Below are 7,314 nucleotides of genomic sequence, written 5' to 3'. Positions count from 1 at the left end.
TTGGCTTATGAACCATTCATGTTTAGATTTAATTTTCTATTTAATATAATTTGAGGTATTTCAGAATTATGACTGTCTTCCTTTATTTACACTAATAATTTAGATTCTCCCCTTTTGGCTTTGGTTGATTAATTGGTAACTCTTGAGTTGTCAAACTCATCGTGATTGATAATTGTTATCCTTGCTGATTGATTTAAATCCCTATAACTCTAGTCCTTCCTTAGGAATTGACTAGGACTTTAGGTGTTAAATTGATTTATCCACTCGACTTACCTTCATAGTTAGAGGTTGACTTGGTGGGAGAGCAAAATATAATTCTCATCACCATTGATAAGGACAACTAGGATAGGACTTTCGAATTTTCACACCTTGCCAAGAGTTTATTTTACAGTTGTTTATTTATTTTATTTGTCATTTAAATTATTTGTTCCTTACTTCCAAAACCCCAATTTACAAAACTCATAACCAATAATAAGAACATACCTCCCTGCAGTTCCTTGAGAAGACGACCCGAGGTTTAAATACTTCGGTTATCAATTTTAAAGGGTTTGTTACTAGTGACAACCAAAACATTTGTAAGAAAGGTCGATTGCTCGGTTTAGAAACTATACTTGCAACGAGAATTTATTCTGAATTCTAAACCGTCAATCTCCCGTTCTTCAAAATGGCGCCGTTGTCGGGGAACTGCAAACGTGTGCCTTATTATTGGTTAGCCCACCCCCCTCCTTCTTCTTTCCCTCCCTTTCTTCTCTTTCTCTTCTCTTCTTCCATCCACCACTGTTGCCCCCACCGTGGCCAACCACCACCACCACCACGCCATCACCGCCGCGCCTCCCACCACCACCACCCTCATCCCCATTTTCTTAAACCACCCCTCCATCGTTAACCCTACCCCCTGCCACCACGAACAGCCACCCACCACCACGCCAACCACCCTATTCCGCCAACCACCCCTCTGTTCCCTAGCTTCGTTGATACGCCTACCAGGTTCCGCCGAACGCCATTTTTCTTTCATTCGTAGTTAGTTGCATATTTTTCCAATTATGTTCAAATTAGGCTAGTTAGAGATGCATGTTTGTAGAGGATTCTAGGTGGTTAGGTAGCTAGGATGTGGTTAGTGGATTTAGGCCTGATTAATTGCGCTGTTCATGCTTCTTGTTTTATCCATTTTGCAATTCTGATGTTGCTGTAATGTAATATTGTTCATATGATGTTCTTACTGCTCATGTTGCTATTGAGACTGCTCTTTCATGTTCATATTATTTATGTCTATTTGCAGCTTTATTTTAATTTATATGAACTATTCTGCTTGCTGTTTATTACCCGGGAACATCCAATTTTAGCCGGAATGCTGCCCAATTTTCTGTAAATTGTTTTGATTTTCATTCATGTTTTGGTTTTTGCAATTTGAATTTGGCATTACTTAGCTTTTTCCCAAACCACTTCATGAATGCACGGGCCAGCATTCTTATTCCTTTCGATTTTCTGGTTAATAAATTACACTTTTGATGATTCGATTTTAATTTTTTTGCTATTTTTATATCTATATGAATCATCAACAACCTGATTTCCTTACTTGAATATGAGTTGTCTGTTGCTTAAAATTGTGAAATTCTTGTTACTTAGAAACCAATCATCATGCCACTTACTCTGACTTTCTTTTTACTAACTCACTGATTTTCGCTTTCTAACCTCTTTTTCAATTTTACCCACTTTTAACTTTCTAACTTCCCCCTCTGCTTTCTGACTAACTCTTTCAACTTTTTGACTCATGGCATGATTATTGTTGCTCCTAATTAACAAGTATTCCACTCATAAAATATTTTGGATTGTGATTTCTCATCTCAGATTTTTACCTCGGAAACAATCCAAAATATACATTTCTTTAACTCATTTCATAATTCTACTGCTCCTTTGCCACTTTGTGCTTATCTTGTTATTTGCCTACTTTTTTTCTGCTTTTATTATATCCTAGATTTCTGTTTTTCAGGATGTCTGACCCTCAAAGAAAGGGAAAAGAAAAGGCAACAACTGCCAAATGGAAAAAAGCTGAATTCTCTATGTCCATCCTGGACATTATGCATGATGACTCCTGGCGGGAAAAGCACTTTACCCCGCAGGAGAAGGTTGACCAGCTCCTCCCTGCCAATGATCCCATTAAATTTGCAAACAGATACTGTGAGCTCAAGTATCCGGTGTTTGCCACCTCCAGAAATCTGTACCTGGAGAGGACTCTGAAAATTCCAGAAGAACTACAGCAGTACACCTCCGATCAGATCAAACAAAGAGGCTGGTTCTTCTTGGAGAGAAATTTGACTGAGGTCAATGCTTCCTGGGTAAGAGAGTTTTACTGCAATTATTTCAAGACTTCCCTGGATGCAGTGAACCTCAGAGGGAAACAGATACTGGTCACTGAAGAGGCCATTGAGGATATTCTGCGCCTTCAGCCTAAGTCAGATCAGCCTGACGGTTACCAAAAGGTTGAAGAGGATATGAGGTTTATGCGATTCGACTGGGATGCTGTCAAGGAGAGGATAGCCCTTGACCCTACTGTCCCATGGGTCATGGGTAAGAACACCAAAATGCCTAAAGGAATAAAGCTTATGTATTTGAATGATGAGGCTCGGCTCTGGCACCCGATCCTGAGCAACTTTGTTATGCCGAGCACTCATGAGACGGAGCTGCCTGCTACTATGATCACCCTCCTCTGGTGTGTGCTGGAGGGTAAGGACCTGTATCTGCCACGATTCATCCGGCACTATATGGCCAGGGTCCATGTCAGAGGCACCCTTCCTTTCCCTTACCTGGTCACCCAGCTAGGCCGTCGAGCTGACGTGCCTTGGGAGGATGCTGATGCGAAGCCGACTGCTGCAGACTGCAAGAAAATCATTCCTCACAGCAAGAAGTTTCTGGCTTTCGGCTACAGGTCTCCATTCTTCACCGCTCCTGATGAGACAGCCACCCTTTCAGCTGCCCCTTCTTCATCCACTACTGCACCAGCCCCACCCACTGTACCTCCAGCCGCTCCTGAGCCTATCTACCATTTGGTGCATCGACTCTTCGCCCGCTTGGATCGTATAGAGCGTTGCAACAAGCGACGCTATGAGCACGTCAAGTTGATGATTTGATCCGGCGGCGACATCCCCTCCGAGCCTGACACCCCTTCTGATACATCTGAGGTGGAGGAAGACGATCACAAGGAGGAGACACCTACCCAGGCTGCACAGGTAGGACCAGAGCAGGTTGCACCACAGCAGGAGGTGCCACAGCAGATTCAGGCTGCAGATGCAGAGATTCCTATCCTGTTAGAGCCTCCACTACAGCAGACAGATCCTCCTACCCTCATCCAGTCTGCAGATCCTTAGGCCACCACCGAGACTCCAGTAGTCCATCCTTCCAGTGATGACACTCCTTCACACCCAGCTTGAGTGAGCATCGAGGACGATGCTTTATTTTAAGTGTGGGGAGGTCGCCATCTCTGGCATATCTTTTTGGTGAACCACTACAGACTCTTTTATTTTATTTTGGTTATTTTTCTGTATTTTTATCTTTATTTTTTTTTCAGTACTTATACATTATTCTTTTCATGTGTTTTTACTCTATTTCTGCATTTTGCACTTTAGTTCATATTTTAGCCATTTAGTTTAGTTTGCAATTCTAAACTTATTAGTTATAGAACATATGGATTAATTAGTATAGTTTACCCTTTTAGCATATGATGGTTTGGTTTAAATTAAAAATAAAAAGGAAGTAAACTAGAGACTTTAACATAATGAAAACAATCCACACCCCTTGTATATATAGCATTACATGTTAGTTAGTTAACAACATTTCATCAAGGAACAACACTAAGATTTTAAGGGCCACCCTAAGGTTTACATTGAGAATAATGGAAACTCTTAATTTTTACTTGCATGACATGTGTAACTGATATATAATTTTTGAGCTAGAGAACACACAGCCTGTGAGTTTTGAGCTTAATTGTATGGTTACATTCAAACCATAATTTTTTTTCCTATGTGTTTTTCCCTTCTTTTTCATTCTGGTGTTCTTTACTTTGTTTTAATCTATATGTCCAATTATAGGGTATAGATACATACTAAGAGATGATTGAGGCCATTACTTGTTTAGCTCACTTATCCCAAATAAGCCTACCCTTTAAATCACCCTTGTTAGCCCCCTTGAGCTTTTTAAACCCCTCTTGTTCTATAAACCACATTACTAGCCTTAAGCAGAAAAACAAAATAAAAACCCCAAGTTGAATCCTTGGTTAGCTTAAGATAGAAATTGTGTATTGTTTAAGTGTGGGGAACTTTATGGGAACATAGATGATAGAAACAAGGGTAGAAAGTTGAAAAGAATAAAGATGTTTCAAAATAAAAATTTGGGAAGCATGCTCATGTGAAATCAAAACAATTGAATTACCATGTGCATTTAAAAAAAAAGTTTATTTTCGGTATTTAATTAAGGGGATACAAAAATTCCCCAATTGAAAAATAAAAAAAAAAATCAATGCACATGGGATAAAATTAAAGTTAATGCATGAGCTTGCAATACAAGGTGAGAAAAGTTGGGCAAATAGGTTAAGAAACTTTGAATTACAAAATATGTATGTTAGGTGAGATCTTAGACTAATCAAGGATTCACTTATTAGCTCACTTAGCCTTATACATATACCCTTACCTTTACCTTGGCCCCATTACAACCTTGAAAAAGACCTCATGATTTTTGTATGTCTGTATTCTATAATTGTTGATTGGTTAGATGAAGAACAAAGTTAGAGAAAGTAAGGATAAAAAGAAGAATGGAGTGATTAACCCAATAAACACTGAGTGACTAGAGAGTAAACACAAAATCCAATGAGGGTTCAATAGCTCATCACCATATATCTCTGCTTAAATTGTTAATTGTCTTGCAAGTTTGTAAAATATATTTTACCCATCTCAATTGTAAAAGTGCTTTAACAATATCTAGGGTTTGGCTATGTATATATGATTCCTTGGGAATGTAAATTAATTTAACTACATGTAAGTTTTATATACAAGTGAATAACAATTAGAATTGCACGATTCATTTAGGTAGTTGCATTTAGAATAGATTGCATTGCATGGGATTCCACCACTTTAACCTTACCTTACTCTTTATCTTGGATTTAGCATGAGGACATGCTATTGTTTAAGTGTGGGGAGGTTTATAAACCCATATTTTATGATATATGTTATGCTTAATTTAAGTGATTTATTCAGCCCTTCACCCACTTATTCATGTAAATTGCATGGTTTTACTTTCCCTTCCTTATTATGTGACATATGTGAAAAACACGTTTCCTATGCTTTAAAAATAATTATTTTAATTACCCTTTATTACCATTCGATGCCGTGATTTGTATGTTGAGTAGTTTCAGATCTTCTAAGGCAGGAATGACTTAAAGGATGGAAAGAAAACATACAAAAATGGAAGGAAAGCACAAGATGGATTTTTTGAAGAAACTGGCAGCGACGTGAACGCATGGACGACGCGGTCGCATGCCCAGCACGAAAAGGAAGCAACGTGAACGCGTGACTGACGCGGACGCGCACTATGAGCAGAACACAGATGACGCGTATGCAAGACCGAAACGAACGCATGACAAGAAAAACTCCAGATGACGCGACCGCGTGACCCACGCGGACGCGTGACAGACGCCACGCACCAGAAATTACAGAAAACGCTCCCAGCGATTTCTGAAACCCTTTTTGGCCCAGATCGAAGTCCAGAAGGCACAGATTAGAGGTCATAAAGTGGGGGATTGCATCCATTCAGAAGGAAGTCTTCTATTATTCACTTTTCATAGTTTAGATGTAGTTTTTAGAGAGAGAGAGGTTCTCTCCTCTCTCTTAGGTTTTTAGGATTAGAATTCCTCTCAAAGGATTTAGAATTTCAACTCTTCATCAGGTTCAACATTCCTTTTACTTTATATTTCTTTTTTACTTTCAGTTATTTTAATGTTATCCTTTAATTACTTTTATTGCCAATTTGGCTTATGAACCATTCATGTTTAGATTTAATTTTCTATTTAATATAATTTGAGGTATTTCAGAATTATGACTGCCTTCCTTTATTTACACTAATAATTTAAATTCTCCCCTTTTGGCTTTGGTTGATTAATTGGTAACTCTTGAGTTATCAAACTCATCGTGATTGATAATTGTTATCCTTGCTGATTGATTTAAATCCCTATAACTCTAGTCCTTCCTTAGGAATTGACTAGGACTTTAGGTGTTAAATTAATTTATCCACTCGACTTACCTTCATAGTTAGAGGTTGACTTGGTGGAGAGAAAAATATAATTCTCATCACCATTGATAAGGACAACTAGGATAAGACTTCCGAATTTTCACACCTTGCCAAGAGTTTATTTTACAGTTGTTTATTTATTTTATTTGTCATTTAAATTATTTGTTCCTTACTTCCAAAACCCCAATTTACAAAACTCATAACCAATAATAAGAACATACCTCCCTGCAGTTCCTTGAGAAGACGACCCGAGGTTTAAATACTTCGGTTATCAATTTTAAAGGGGTTTGTTACTAGTGACAAACAAAACGTTTGTAAGAAAGGTCGATTGCTCGGTTTAGAAACTATACTTGCAACGAAAATTTATTCTGAATTCTAAACCGTCAATCTCCCATTCTTCAATGCTACTCTCACAATGCCTTGCATTAGCAAACGTATATGAGGCCAAAACTCTCCTCTAGGGTTGACCATTATTGTTGGCCATTCCCACTGGTGGATTTGTTGGATTTTCCTCCATTTCTTGGTTCTCTTCTCAACCTCCAAAGTATTTCAAGATCAAAAGGTATGGATTCATCGCTTCTTCCTCCTGACATAAACATAGAACCAGGAATCAGAATTAAACACTCTATTGCTAGAGTGAAGTTAGTGTTAGCTTAAGCAAAAATTCAAACAGTTAGTATGCTTAGTAGAAAGAAAAAGAAAAAGTGCTTAATCTAGACCACCACCTTACTTAATCATTGTCAATCTAATCAATCCCCGGCAACGGCGCCAAAAACTTGATGTGTGGAAAGTGATCCAACACAAAACTCACCGGCAAGTGTACTAAGTCGCATCAAGTAATAATAACTCATGTGAGTGAGGTCGATCCCACAGGGATTGAAGGATTGAGAAATTTTAGTTTAGTGGTTGATTTAGTCAAGCGAACAAGAGTTGATTTGAGTGATTTTTAATTGACAGAAGCTAAATTGCATGAATTGTAAAGGGGGAGTGGTAATTGACAAGAAATTAAAGTGCAGAAGAATTAAAAGAGCTGAAGCT

This window comes from Arachis ipaensis, chromosome B8 (genome assembly GCF_059453495.1).
Source record: "Arachis ipaensis isolate K30076 ecotype BB chromosome B8, ASM5945349v1, whole genome shotgun sequence".
In the NCBI taxonomy this organism is placed as follows: domain Eukaryota; kingdom Viridiplantae; phylum Streptophyta; class Magnoliopsida; order Fabales; family Fabaceae; genus Arachis; species Arachis ipaensis.
This window is presented reverse-complemented; position numbering follows the sequence as displayed.